The 15,308-nt window shown below is 38.4% G+C and overlaps 1 pseudogene across 1 annotated transcript; it reads right to left on the bottom strand.

Moving 5' to 3' along the window:
- Positions 1–247: 247 nt before the first annotated feature.
- Positions 248–13,556, bottom strand: LOC148731718 (FYVE, RhoGEF and PH domain-containing protein 4-like; annotated as a pseudogene). The gene is made up of 14 exons (XR_016002016.1): positions 13,345–13,556; positions 11,131–11,161; positions 10,180–10,328; positions 9,089–9,143; positions 8,447–8,550; positions 7,135–7,222; positions 6,354–6,404; positions 5,439–5,497; positions 4,639–4,710; positions 4,471–4,548; positions 3,170–3,856; positions 2,593–2,652; positions 1,909–2,006; positions 248–1,175 (listed from the first exon to the last, which is right to left on the bottom strand). The product of XR_016002016.1 is annotated as an FYVE, RhoGEF and PH domain-containing protein 4-like (transcript).
- Between the last annotated feature and the right edge of the window lie 1,752 nt (positions 13,557–15,308).

The following is a 15,308-nucleotide window of genomic DNA, read 5'->3' as shown; positions in this document are numbered from 1 at the left end:
TATAGCCCTCTTGAGCAGGCCATCACGTTCATAATGACAATACCCGCGGAGAGTGTTCGAAATTGAAGCTGCAATTTAAAGAATGCTCTTATTGTAACTCGATGATGGTTTCGAAGGGAAAAAATGAAATTTGGGGAGTGAAACTCCGGAAATTCGTCGTGGGAATGATAATTGATTTTCAATTTTTCAAAATAGAGATAAATATTAGATTTATCGTCCCTCCAACCGGTACTACAGACATATAAGCCTGAGTGAAAACGCATTTTATTTCCTTCGCATTCACAAAATTCCATATTACAAAAATATATAGGAAAAAATATCTCTATTCTTAGCTTCAGACACTTTTCTTAGTTAAATTTTCTTATAGTGCCTCAACAACTCCAATTCTTTACAATAGCTCATGAACACATCTCCGCATCTTTCGACCCATGAAAAACTTCAATAAGTTACCAGATCTCTCATTTAGTAAGTGTGCTATGATTGTTCAATTTAACGGGCCGTTTTTCCCTGTGTTTTGTGACTCCAGAGATATCTTAGTAGCCTCGTTTTCCAGGTTCGTATTATATGTTATGCCTTTTTCGCTCGTTTTCTCCGCTCGAAAAAAAAACTCGGTCTGTAACTTACAGTACGGACATCGAACTCGGTTAGTAAGTGGTATTTCAGTTTCTCTATTTCACAAAATAGGCGTCCTAGATTTATGTACCGGTATTTATTGATTTACATACACGTGAATGTTAATGAAACTAACACCGCGTCTTTGATTTTTAGTTTTATATTATAAGTGATACTATTCGGAGACACTTTGTGAGAGTAACACGTAAACAAAATTCCTTGTAGGGATCAAGAAAAACCTAACCATATTTGGCAAATCAATCTTGCTTTTCATCACCCTACCAGCTGTTGAAAGTATCCCATAATATTCTTTGACTTCATTATGTCTCGTATGTCTCTGTCTCGTAAATTTTGAAAAAATTCTGAACGTGAAATAAAATTATTGAAAATTGCAACCTCGTCAGGAGAACGGATTTTTTTCAATTCCTCAAATATTTTGAAGCTATTAATATAATAAGGCTCAAATAACCGTGACCTCTATAGTCTCACTGCTTTCCTGATTTTCCGGACTTTTTTCGTCAATTTCCTCAGCTTTCATTGCACGAGCCAGAAGTTCCATCCACCTGATAAGAAATAAAAACTCTCCTTACAGTTTTCCGCTTATTTCTTTGGATTAAGGTGTGGAGAATCTGACAAAATTCAGCCCTGATTGTCAGCAGTCTTCTCCTGGAACAGTTTTCTCTATCTACCCCCTACCATGGTATGAGAAATCATTCTTCAATGCGCTCTTCAGTGTAGTTATACTAAAACCACACCGCTGGAGATCACACCAGTTTCTGTATCAGAGAGAAACAAGTCGCAATGGCAACCCCACCTCCACCCACCCCTCGAAGGGATTCTAGTCTATCAAAAGTCATCCCCTTTTCATCCCCTTCCGTCCCTACCCCTCCATTCGCCAGGTTTTCTGACAACGTACTGGTCTTCATTGGGGTGGAGAGAGGAACTTAATACTTAAATTCCCCGGAGGCGATTCACAACTATCTTCTCCCTAAAATATCCAACACTATCCAGCAAACAGGGAGTGAGAATTCTCAAACTTATCAGGTAGAAGTAATCATCTTGACTTATCACCGAATTCCCGTAACTAAATTACAAGGAAATGTGTAGCAGCTGGAGGGGACAATTAAGAATCAGATCTTGGGAGTTAAAACCCAGACATCGCGATTTGAATTCTAGCGCGGAGACTAAAACATCGGTAAACACATAACATCAAAACGATCTCGGATTCACTGATAAATTCTCAATAGAAACGTATACTGATTAATAAGGAGAGTTTAAAATTTCGTCCGCCATTACCTTTCCATGCTCTCCTCATTTTCGGCCTCGAAAAAATACACCCGAAGGTTTTTGTGATGTACTTTAAACACATTCTTGCGGCGGTCCACCTCGTCTGCCTAGAAAGGAAAATGTAAAAAGATACATAAAAATCCTTTTATAATGATGCGTATAAAATTATTTTACAAAAGAACACTACAATGCGACAATCTTCCATCGTAAAACAGCGCATGCTTAGAAAACAGAGGCATTAGTTGTTGCAACGAAACAAACTTCGCCATCTACTGAGAGGCTTTGCAAGAATATCCCTTTATCAGAAAAGTAGGCATACAAAAGTCAAAATCTTATTAAAAACCGTGCCAAGTTTGTGGCTCGAAAAGAGAAACACTACACTGTTTACACGATTTACATACATTTTATGCTTCGCTAAAAACTTGTAGTAAAAATTTCGTAATGTAATAAGTCATCGCAGAGAATCAAAAACACTTTGCTAATCGATTGTGCATCGTAAAATCAGCACTCAAGTGATCAGAATGGCCAATGAGAATAAAGGAAGAAATCCCGAGGAGCCAATCAGAACTCAAAGAAACAACAGGCCAAGGGCCTGAAGCGCGGGAAAACGTGGTTGACGCGCTTTCAAGAAGGGATATTTTCATGCAGGGGTTCATCTCTCAAGAATTACACGGTGCTGTCAACAGAACTTACCAGAGATGGTTTGTCTGCATTGTGACCAGGGAGGGGGAGGTTAAACTCTGCTTTTGTGTCCTGCATCAAAGAAACACAAATGCCTTCAATGAACTCCACCAAAGACTAAGAGCACAACAATTTTAACAACACGAGAATCGCTAGGACCGCTGGAAGAAGCTTGAACAATCTTTGCGAACGCACGAAAAGAGAAATCAAGCGACCGCAGAAATAAGTTTGATTGTTGCAATCGCAACAAGCGCTGTCGTTTTTTCTTTTTTTTTTCAGCCTACTTAGTGAAATAGTTTCCAGTTTCCAACATAAAAAAATTCAACGAATTCACGATTCAAAATAGGTTTAGCTTGTCTTGGTAAATTTCTTTCTCTTTAACGTCGACAGAAACGTCACGATTCTCCAGCTGAAGTAATGCAATGATTGATTAAGAAACACTTCCTGTCAGTCTTCGATAAAGTCAAAAGTACCTCAAGATGTTGCCAGCCAATACTGGAAAACTGTTGTTACTAGTATTGCCACAATGTAAGTACTAATACTGACTCTGAAGTGATCAATATGGTACTGATACTAATAATGCCTTTACCTTCTTGGCCTTGTACCGCAACAACACAAAGTCACTCGAAAGCACAAACCATCTCTTCTGCCAGCTTTTATCTCCTTTGGCCTTGAAATTCAAGTATCCACTGTGCCAGATCTTTGATTCCTGGCCGATTTTCAACACACTCTGACCCTTCCCTTCCACTTCCTTGACCGTTTCCTCGCTGGAGCCCTTCACAAGAACCCTGTGACAAATTTCGCAAACCTTCTCCAGTTTCCCATTCTTGTACTCCAGCGGTGCTTTGAAGCCAGAACAATGTCCGCACACCACCCTCCCACAGGCGCGACAGTGGTGTCTCCGACGAAACTTCGTAAACAGGACGTCACAAAGCATGCACATGCTCACTGCTTCGTCTCGTACCCAGGCTGGCGCTTTCTTTCCCAGGTCTCCCTCTTCCATGACTTCAAGCTTAGTCCCTCTTCGATAACTCTCTCTTTTCGTTGTCAGTTCGTTTACGGTCTCTTTAAGTTTATTCACCCAAGCTTCTTTCTCCTCGGCGGACGCTGCGTTGAAATCCATGACTCTTTGTTTGCTTACTATACGAAAGCAATTCTCCATTTCCAGTTCCTCGTCCACGTCGTGTACTTCCATTCCGTACAAGTCCATTTCTACTTTCACTTTGTATTTGTTTGTGCCAGGAAACTTTGCACAGCAAAGGAGAATGTCGTTGAACTGCAAAACAAAGTACATGGTCCAAATTTAGCTTCTACAACCCTTTTTAGAGTAGAAAGAGGCGAAACGTTTGAAGGCGAAACATTACAAGGGCGTTCCAAATATAACCAGTTTCAGGAGCTAGTCCCGAACTGGAACTCTGAACTGCGTGCCCTTCAGACATATACATACATTTATTTGATAAGTAGGTTTCAAAAAATATGTAACTGTACAGCTTATGTGGACCTTAACTACCACTATCTCTAAATAAGGAAAAACAGAAATTTACAATACAATTGTCATAAAGCTACAAATAATATAAAATACAAGTTGAAAGAGGGACCAAATAATTTTAAAATATCTAAATTCAGGGTTCCTATAACAATTTACAGAGCATTCCTTTTGGATGCTGATGTCCCTGACAGAGGTCTTAATAGATTTTATCTTTCTTTGAAAATAGACAGGGTTTTCAAGCTGTTTAATAGTGTCAGGTAAAGGAGGAGACGGGAAATATAGTTCTAAGTTCTCATCCCAGACAGCGACAAATCACAATGTCTGACATTAGACAAATGGCATCGCAGATACAGAGTATTGTCTTCGTCAGTTTTACGAGCACAGACACATCCCTTACTTACCAACATCAGTGTTCGTTCTTGATGACTGTCTGTCGTCCTCGCCGCAACCTTCCTAACGTCTCCCTGCATCACAAATTCCTGGAACGACAACAATGATGCAAATTTACAAGAGCCATCGAAAACCGATTGGGATAAACCAGTTTCAAACCGGTTGAACAAGATACTCACACGACTAGCAGTTATCAGCGTATGATCATCTCCTATTCGTTCCTGGATTTCCAAAAGAGTCTTGAATCGCTCCTAGTTTTAAAGGAATTACAGTAATTATTAAAATTGTTATCATCATTAATAATATCATTACGGTATATTGAAAAGACATTAATAGTCTAATTTTTTTAAATTTGTGCAAGAGTCACTCATTTTTCAGCATTTTATCCTTTCCCTTTCCTTAAGTTCAATATCTATGAAAAAAAAAAAAAAAAAAAAAAAGAAGCAACGACGATAGTGACTTTAGAAGTGTATAGGGTTACTCTGGGTCCTAACCAATTAGAGACAGCCCTGGACTAGTCAGTTATTTAAAAATTACCCACAACTCCGGGATTTTTAGCGGCCCTAGAACATTCGGTGTAAATGACATCAGAAGCATACTACTGACTTTTTTTTTTTTTTAGATTGTAATTAATTTGCTTTTGTCAACTCAGTAGAAATTGTAAATTGGTCACCATAAAAAGAGCTAAAAAGCTGACGTTTCGAGCGTCAGCCCTTTCGAGCGTCAGCCCTTTCGAGCGTCAGCTCTTCGTCAGAGCGAATGATTCGCTCTGAGGACGGGCTAACGCTTGAAACGTCAGCTTTTTAACATTATCAAGTTACAAGTTAATTCAGTAAAAGAAAGGGAAGGAAAATTTGCCACCTTGTCGACTCGACAAAGAATAGGTTGACACAGGTTTCAAGAAAACAGGAGTTCAAAGAAATAACTAGTAACAGTTCTATGCCTCAGAACAAATTCTAGATTTAATTTTAAGACTTGCCGTTTTCTTCATGCTGTCATTGGCATGCTGTGCTGAAGCAGAGATGATTTTTAAAGCATCTAAAAAACAAACAAAACAAAACAAAAAAAGCTGATTTTGACAGCACCTCAAAAAAAGAGGGGAGACAGAAAGAGATAAAATTTGGTTGGCTGAACAGTATGGGAAACATGTAAGAAATTAGGAAAAAAAAAAGGGATGTTTCTGCAATGAATCCCACTACATCAAGACACAGGCTAAAACGTCAGTCGCCGATATCTCTCTGAAACTTGTTACGATATGCATGTTAGCACAGGCAGCCCACCCTCGATATACGATTACACACGTTTCCATTTTGTAACAACAGAAATATCAGGGCTGAAGAAAGAGGTCCGCTATTTTTAATGTAAATCTTGGATAATGTTTGGTTTCTTATTGCAATCATATTTCCCATAAAATCCTTATATTTTTCTATTGCTGTGTAATAATATAGTACAATATAGTACAAAGGCTGAAAGTTTCTAAAGAAACTGTGGTGCTGCGTCGGTAGGGGTAACAAGGTAATTTGGTTATATCAACTAAGTTGAAATTGTAAATTGGCCACCGTAACGAATAAAAAAGCTGACGTTTCGAGCGTTAGCCCGTTAGCTCTGACGAAAGGGCTAACGCTCGAAACGTCAGCTTTTTTATTCGATACGGTGGCCAATTTACAATTTCAACTTAGTTGATATAACCAAATAAGAATATAGTACCGACTGATTTACTGAGCTTTGGCTTGGGCCACCTGTGAAACCTCCTCCTTCTGATCCCCGTACGGAGGGGGAGGTTGGGCTGGGGGTACCCCGGCATCAAGGCTAAAGCAAAGGGGGAATTAGCCTTACATCTTTCCGTCATGAGAGGATGTGGGTGTTACGAAACAAGAAAAAAGGGTCAGCATACCTGAAGTGTTCTTCAAGTCTCGAGAATCCTCTGGTAGCTTTGCGACATAGTCTGAACAAAGCAATGAGTAAAAATATTAACAAAGTACAGGGACAGACAATTCCCTTTTCAGGTGAGACTTAACCTACAGATCTGAAAAACGTTTGCCCATGTCGGGAACTTTCGCGGGCGCATACATGAAACCATGGCAACACTATACTAAAAAACTAAGGAACTTTTTTTTTTACACAGGTAAGCAAAGAGGTAAAGATTGAAACTTTCGCCAAAGATCGTCCATCACCAGGGGCACAAAATATCTTTCGCACCTGACCAGGTTTCATCCTTGCACTCTTGCCGAAATTTAGCCGCTTATACACTGTTGTATTTCAGTCGCGCAAATGTACTCACGTACGTTAGTCAAAAAGTATGTCGATATGTGAGCGAGAGGTTTCAGACGGAAAAGAGTTATTCCCACTCGCGGCTTTACCTCTCAGTGTTTCAAACCGCGCACAAAACCGCCAGCTACACAGGGAAAGCGCATTTCAGACAACAGAGATGAAAACGGCCCATCACATCGAAAGGAATTTTCAAAGTAAAAATAGCAACCTGCATAAAGCGCGGGAAAAAACGACTAATCGAGCCGCGGTTGGCTTCAGTGTTGCATCTGATTGGTCGAGAGGGCGGTGTGAGTTTTCTGGACGAATCACAGAGCCTTAAAACCAATGTAATACCGGATTATTTTCGACATTCAATTAAAATGTGTCCTCACTTAGCTACTAGCAATCTCAAGCACTAATTTTACCTTTTAATAGCAGTTTGTATCTCGGCACCCTCTGCACTGGTTCCAACATGTGATGTTGAAGAGTTAAATGCTCACATTCCTCAGTTTTCTAAGAGGACGTAAAAATACAGATACCCAGATCTACGATATGAATCATAACTCTCCCTTTAGACTCCCACACATTTTTCTGTTAATTAGTGAAGAAAAATTAGTGTTACATCAAGATAGACTTGTTTCCGGTTGTCACCCTTAACCGCTCGGGAACAGAGCAGTCAAACACCCCGCACGAGTGAATGTTGTAAGAGCGAGGAGGCATGCTTATAGACCGTCAGAACCAAGTGTTCTCACGGGATGTCAGAACCAACTACACGAGCCACTAAGCCACAGCATTATCAAATCAAATTTTTTGATAAAGCTTAAAAGAATGGGAAATCAACAGAATGTCCGTAATCAAGTTAGCTTTGTGCGAGATTAGTCTCAAGTTTTCCCTTTCCCCTAACTCTCGATTTTGCAGATGTTTAGGCGTGGCTCGACACTAACGGTAGCCCACTAGCCACAAACTAGTAGAAATTCAGTTTTGGCTGGTGGCTTTCAATTTCCACGAGCCAGTTTGGCTAGTAAACAGACTGAAATTGTCGTAACATCTAAAAACATCAAAGATGTCACTAGCCACTAAGCTGGTAAGTGGAAAAGTTAGGGTCGAGCCACGTTAGGAACTTGTCTATTTTCTCCTGAAGTATTGCGTGACAGCAGTTGTTTCTCTAAGGTTTTTCTATAAAAATTTTCCGTGGGAAATTGCCGCGCGGGTTGAAGCAAAGAGTGATCCCTCTGCGCATGCCAGACGTTTCGCCGCTGTTCAGCCCAGGCAGAAGTGACAACCGGAAAAACGTCTGTATTCGCCGGTTCCTGAGCAATTCATCAAAAACTTAAGGTGAAGTTTTACATGTACTTCCATTTGGGAGGTACAGAATAAAATTATTTTTATAATTCCATGGCAGCAAAAAACGACATTAATCGTTGCACTTGACTTGATTGTTGTGGCTTACTTTCACGAGACATAATGGCAAAGTAAAATATTTTTGCCAACGTGTTTTAAAACAAAAATCGATGAGAACTAGAAGTAAAAAAAAAAAAAACAAAAAAAACAAAAACAAAACAAACTGCCTGAAACGCGGAACAACGCGGGCGACCAGGTTTTAGTTTTGAATCTAATTGGTTAAGAAAGTGGCGCGAGTTTTCTGGACCAATCACAGAGCAAAATAAAGCCAAAACCAAAGTAGTCTCGGGTCATTTTGGACGCTCAATTGAAAATTGCTCTAATTGTATAACCTACTTGGATGTCCTCAATCAGAGTCGCCATTAAGTTGGTGACTTCTTAATCCAAGATGCTAAAGTTTCTGTTGCTTTGTCAAAGTTTCCAACATATAGTGTATACATCTAAAGAAGCACAAAATGACGAAAACACCATTATTGGAATTAATAAGGCTTGGAAAAAACGAATCAAATGATAGTTTTAAATGATGGTTATAAGAAACAAAATGATCTTTAGGAATTGAAATTATCATTTTTTTGTAACCTGTACAAGATATTCACTATAATTCAAGGCAACCACAGGACCCAAAGCTATGATCTAAACCCTAACATCAGTATGCATATTCTCCATACTGTTCTCTATACATTTCCTAAGATGCTGAAAAGGAGAATTTGTCAAACAATCAAGAGCCTCTTCAGGTGATGATCATGTCCATTATTCTTGTAACCTTAATGTGTGATTGGGGGACAATATTTTAAGGAGAATTTAGATGCTGGCCATTATTAGGTTTCAAAAGGCTAATCTGAGCTGTGAACACGTAGAATGATAGGAGGTAACGTTCACTTGTGGATTCTGAACCCCTTTGAGAAATAACGTGACATAAGAATGTGCCTAGAGGAAATTAACAATGCTTATATGTGGAATAATTTGAAGAACACTTGCCTTTAGAAATGGAGCCAGCTCTTTTAGAATATCCCCAATTTGGTTGTTGGTGCCCCTGATAAATATAAATAAATAATAATAAAACTAGGTCAATAAATGAATGAAAACTTATAAGACAGAGGATCATGCAAATTCATTAAATACATGTTGAGAACTGATTAACTGACTGACTGACTGATTGATTGTAAATAATTGATTAACTGACTGACAGACTGAATGACTGACTGACTGACTGAGGGACTTACTGACTGACCAACTGACTAAGTCACTGACTGACTGAATGATCAATGATTGATGGACTAATGAACTGACTGACTGTCTAAATGACTGATTGAATGTCTGGCTGAATGATCAACTGACTGATGAATAAAGGGGTAAGGTTCCAGCTTATGAGAAACTGGAGGTGCGGTGGCCTCATGGTTAGTGTGCTTTACTCCAGATTCAGTGTTCTGGGTTTGAGCCCTAGTGGGGAACTTTGTGTTGTGTTCTTAGAGAATAAATGGGTACCAGTGAATTTAACACTGGGGGTAACCCTGCAATGGACTAGCATCCCATCCAGGGGGGAGTAGAAATACTCCTAGTCCCTTCATGCTACAGAAACTGGATTTAAATGCTGGCCGGAGGGGCCACTTGGCTCGTAAACAGGCTTTACCTTTTACCTAAGAGAAACTGTGGTGCTAGGTCCATGGGGAGGTATAACAAGACAATTTGGTTTTATCAGCTCAGCTGAGAATATAGATTGGCCACCATAAAGAGTTACTAAAGGTGACATTTTGAGCATCAGTTTATCCAAAGGAAGAGCTGAACACACTTGAAATACTCTTCCCAGAGCCCTTATCTATGACCAAGGACTAATGCTCAAAATGTTACAAACTCTTTACTGTGGTCAATCTACCAAGGCTGAGCAACTCCTTGCAGCCTTAAAGTTGGGAGCACTCTTTTTATTGATGGGAAAGAAGCACGACATTTCAATTCCAAAAATGAAACTGGATGGAGGCTTTAACTGTCTTTGGCTTCTTTAAATATTCATTAGATACGTAACTTCTTAACTTTAATTGAAAATATTTAGTAACCAAAAAGTAAACATATACCATTCTTTCATCCTCGTCTCCAACTTAGGTAATAAGAAATCTCTGTGCAGTTGGTGAATAGCTTGAATGTTGGAGAAAATGTCATTGAGAACCTCCTGAGGTAAAAGCTCGTTTGCACAGCACTGGTTATTAATTCGCAGGTAAAAGACCTATACATGACATGAAATACATAAATAAATAAATATCAAATAATTATACAGAGCCCTCTTTAAATAACCAAAACGCGAGTGAGCACCAGGGGTTAGGAATACGTTTTTAGTATTTATGGCATTCAATCATCAAATTGTAGACAAAAAGAATTGTACTGAGTTTTCTTTCAAAGCAATCAAATCTGAAATCCGATTTCACACTAACCCTGCCCTGGGATTTTAAAGGAAGCCACTAAGATCAAAGTCTTCTCCACAGCCATTGTTTGATATTTTCACACAAAACTTTTTCTCCTCCTCTGTAGGAAAGGAGTGCATTGCCTGACAAATTTACAGTTGCTCCAATCAAAGTTATGTACATTGAAAATTGTTTCCAATAAACAAAACAAAACAAAAAAAAAATCATATGAACATTTCAATTGTACCCTGTAACAATAACAGATAAAATACTGGTAATGACTGACTAATATTTATGGATGATTAAAATGTCAAAAAAGTAATGATTAAAGCCAGATCCACAATTGCTGAATAAATTTTCATCAAAAAGTGTTCCATACATAACCACCAAAATGACTGCACACAATATTGACTGTTTATTGTATTTGAAAGATGTAACAAATATATAAGATAAGATTTTAGTGAGAAACCTTGTATCTGGTCAGCCCCCTTTCAAAATTTCCTAGCTAAATTTGATATACAATAAATGCAATAGGAGTGTTTCTCTTCCCTGCCTTTGTTTTTCCTTCATTAGGGAAATTGTGTAGTCCCTGTCTAACAAGTATTGACTTCAATTTTTACACCTTACCTGATGAAGAAGGTGCAGTCTTCTGACATAACTGTAGATAAAATAAATCAATTAAAAACAATTAGTATTCAAAAAAAAAAAAACAAAAACAAAAAGAAAAAGAAACAAATCATTTCAGTAAAAATTTCTCAAGATCTGACAAGACTATTTGTGCTGGTAGGGCTCTGAGCTCAACTTTTTTCTGTTATGAATTGGTGACCCAAATCAACAAATGGTCACTGGAAAGTCACTTGAAAGAGACTCTTAAATTCCGTAAATCAAAGGAAGCTGGAAATCATTTTTGGAGGTTCATGCGATTTCTTAAGGCCTGGTTCAAAGGACAAGTAGATTTTTCCAATTAAAATGTGAAAAAATTTTTAAAAATTTTTCTAACTGATATCAATAATTATTTTGTTAGTTCAAACCCAGCAAAATATTTGTCTAGAATTTCAATGAAGTCACAAAGTGATAGCAAGTGGTTGAATTCATATCATTAATTCAAGGACCAAACCAACAAAAAAAGACAAAATAAAACATATTATATGACTGGAAGCAAAAACTAGTTGCTCACCTTTCTTAAAGTTTGGAAGAAGGCTAATGAAAATGAATAATCTAAATGCATACATCTACTGAGCCAGACAATAAATTCAACACCAAACAAAGTTCAACCCTCAAAGCAAACTGATTTCTTTAAAGACTTAGTATTGATGCTCTTTTTTTTCTTCCTAGTGCTTCCATGTCACAGAAGAAATCTTAGCTCTTTACTGCCAACCCCATGGAGAGGTCCAATGCCAATGCAAATTGCCTTTATTTGTTTTCAGAATTTTAACTGGTTTTGACTTTGAAAGCAGCCGTGTCATTTTACTTTTCCAGTGCGAGGGACTTGACTGAAACCTGGGTGAATCAATCTACACTAGAATCTTTTTTGAGTTATCCAAATAGTTCCAAGAAATTCTCAGTACCTTGAATGTGAAGGTTTAAGACAAGGAGTAAGTTTAGAGGCATGCTACACAAAATGCACCAAGAGATATGCATGGAGGTATATGTTTATCATGAAATTTCTTATTTAATCTAGGTTTTAGTAAATCTTAACGTTAATATGCACTTTTCACAAAGCAGTAGTCACTTATGTTACATACAAATTGGCAATTGATCCAGTGCACTCACATCACAGATTTGCTTTCCAACCTCAAAGGCCTTGATTCCATGACCATAAAAAGTTTTTATTGAGATGCAAAAATGTCTTATGTCCACAGATGTGCCAAAATCATAAAACATTAACATAATCATAAACATGGGAGTTACGCTTTGGACTGTGTAGATCAATTTGTAGGCGAGAATTTCAAAGCACCACTGTAATCACATATAGTCGCTTCTATCTCTTGTACAAATGTTTCTTCTTTCTGAGGGCCTGATTACATGAGCCGAGCTGGCCCGGTTAGCCAGGCTGATTTCTTTGTTTTCACGCTTTGGCGAACACCAAAACAAAAGAAATCAGCCCGGCTGACAGGGCCAGCCCGGCTCATGTAATCAGGCCCTGAGACGCAGTTATTAGGTTACCGTGCACCTTCAGGGGTGTCTCGCGTGCAAGCGATGTATCGCGTCCGCTTTGAACTGTAGATATGTAAACCCATATATCAAATTAGAGCTTATAGGACTGGCTATCAGACTAAACCAAAATTTTTTAAAAAAAAAATGAATTGTCAAATTTTTCACGACTTCTATATGCGAACGCCCGAATCACCTTAGGGAATTTGATCGATTGCTCTCAAATTTTGACAGTCACTGGTTTTAGATTTATACAACAAAAGCGTGTCTCGGAATTTTTTATTTCTTAATACTTTTTTTTCGAGAGCGATTTTTGTACGATCAATCCACATTTTTTTTTAATCCTATTTCAAAGATGTTCTGTAACTTTTCACTGAAATTGAATATGGCAAATCACAGACGCTTTGGCCCCAGGAAGGGAGGAACACATTAAATAAGCGAAAAACAAAATTCGCTGGCAAGAGGACTACATTAATAACCCCATACATTAATAACCCCATACATTAATAACCCCATACATTAATAACCTCATACGTTAATTACGCATTCAGTCTTTGTTCGATGAAAACAATAGCGATAACCATTGGAACTCCAGAGAGACTAGTAGTCTTTGTTTTCAAAATTTGGATTTTTTTCCTTAGTCTTTTTTGAAACAAAGAATTGTGATTGGCTTGTGTCATTCCTCACCTTTGCAGTGTACACAATTCCAGGGGGTTTTGAGTCTGTCTCCTCGACAACTTTTGGCCCCAAATCGTGCATTTGTAGTACGTTCGATTCTTGTCGATTATTTCTACATAAAGTGAGTTCACATCATTATTCATATCAACGTCAGAAAGTGGATCCGAGGGAATCCATCGTCCAAAAAGCCGAGGAACGTTCAGAGAAGCCTAGATATTCTTAATCTTGCAATCTTGCAGGCTTCTCTTGAGACTGCAATCGGGCAAGCCACCGGATTCTCTTAAGTAACCAATGACAATTCCCAAAATATCCACGTGATCATGCTCGTGAGCAGAAACAAAGAAGACTTCAATTAGCGCTCATCATTGAATGTACTTTTCGTCTGTGGAACGCTTGTACGTTGTTATTTCTCTTCTTGACTGATTAGCTTAAGACAACATCCCTATAAAGATGGGTTTTACCGTCGTTCGATGGAAAGACGAGAACAGCGTGAGTGTTTTAAATGAAAAGCAAGTTACGTATGATGCACGATCCTCGCAGTAGAGAGCGCTATCTATGCAATAGCGAAAATCAGACCTGAAAAAAATCCGGCTTGTACAGGATTCGAACCACTGACCTCTGCGATACTAGTCCAGCGCTCTACCAACTGGGAGCAGGCCGTTAAGTTGATTTGTAATAAATCCGTGATGATAAATCAGGTACAATGTATCAGATACATTGTATCTGAAAAGCAAGTTGTGGGCGCCGTGGAGTTAAAAGAAGGGACAACAGTTCACATATCGACTTCATAGTAGTACAAACAACTAACAAGGGTCGAGCGGCCATTTATAAAGCTACGATTTTGAAAGTTTGTGGTGAGTATAAATTGCGATATTCAGTAGGTGATCAAACTGAGAATCAAATCGGTCAGTTGCATGCGACAGTTTCTTAAGCTTACGCTTAAAAATGAATCAAATCTATCCGTAAGGTGTAGGTTTCAGGATTTTTTTAGTCACGTTCGACGAGCTGCGACCCCAGCAAAAAAAGACACAGCTGCTAAGCCTGCAGTTGAGGATAACTTTATTACAACTTGTTGTTATAGTTACAACACGATTCTGATTAAAAAATCAATTATTTAACTGTTATTAAGCCCTAGCTTCACTCCCAAGAGTGTTGGGTCAAAATTGAGTAGAAATCTTTGAATTTCGATTTGCAGTTCTAATTAATCAACAAAAACAAACAGTATACATAAAAATGCTGCTTGGCAGCTTACATTTGAATGCTAGTGCACCAGTGTTTTATCCAAAGAAATTACAACCACAAAAAATTGAGTCAAAGCCTGACTCTCACAGGAAAGGGTAAATACCATTTCTATCATTTTGCGACTGATAGTATTTATTGCAATAAACATAATTCAAGTTAATGTATTTCGTGGAAAGGAATCAACAGATTTTATTCACAATATTTGTCAAACCAAATTGAATGATTGATTAGGACTATTTCAAATAAATAGCTGTAATCGAGGATAGTTTTTATGAAGTTTTCAAGAAAAGAAAAATAAATCAAATTTCACTGTAATATTACTACACGTTGATGTTAATATACCATCATCATCATCATCATGTTTATTTGTTCAAGCAGGTTGAATTTATTGGTAACTGTATAAGCTGATGTGAACCTGCTGTTTTCCCACCCAACCCACCACAGGGTAGGACATCCAGCACACAGTAATCTCGTGCGTGGGAAATTAACGTCTTTTATCCCTTACCCTTTAAGAGACGGGACCTCCGGCTTTACGTCCTATCCGAGAAGACGAAACAATGTGAGTGAATTGTCTTCCTTAAGGACACAACATTAAGCCCCAGCCAGGACTTGAACCCGGGCCGTTTAACCCAGAGTCCAGCGCACTGACCACTGGACTACTCACGCCTCACAGAAAATTGAGTCAAAGCCTGACTCTCACAGGAAAGGGTAAATACCATTTGTATCATTTT

Source organism: Stylophora pistillata, chromosome 5, assembly GCF_964205215.1.
Source record: "Stylophora pistillata chromosome 5, jaStyPist1.2, whole genome shotgun sequence".
In the NCBI taxonomy this organism is placed as follows: Eukaryota; Metazoa; Cnidaria; class Anthozoa; order Scleractinia; family Pocilloporidae; genus Stylophora; species Stylophora pistillata.
The sequence above is the reverse complement of the archived record's forward strand: the minus strand, read 5'-3'. Positions and strand labels throughout refer to the sequence as shown.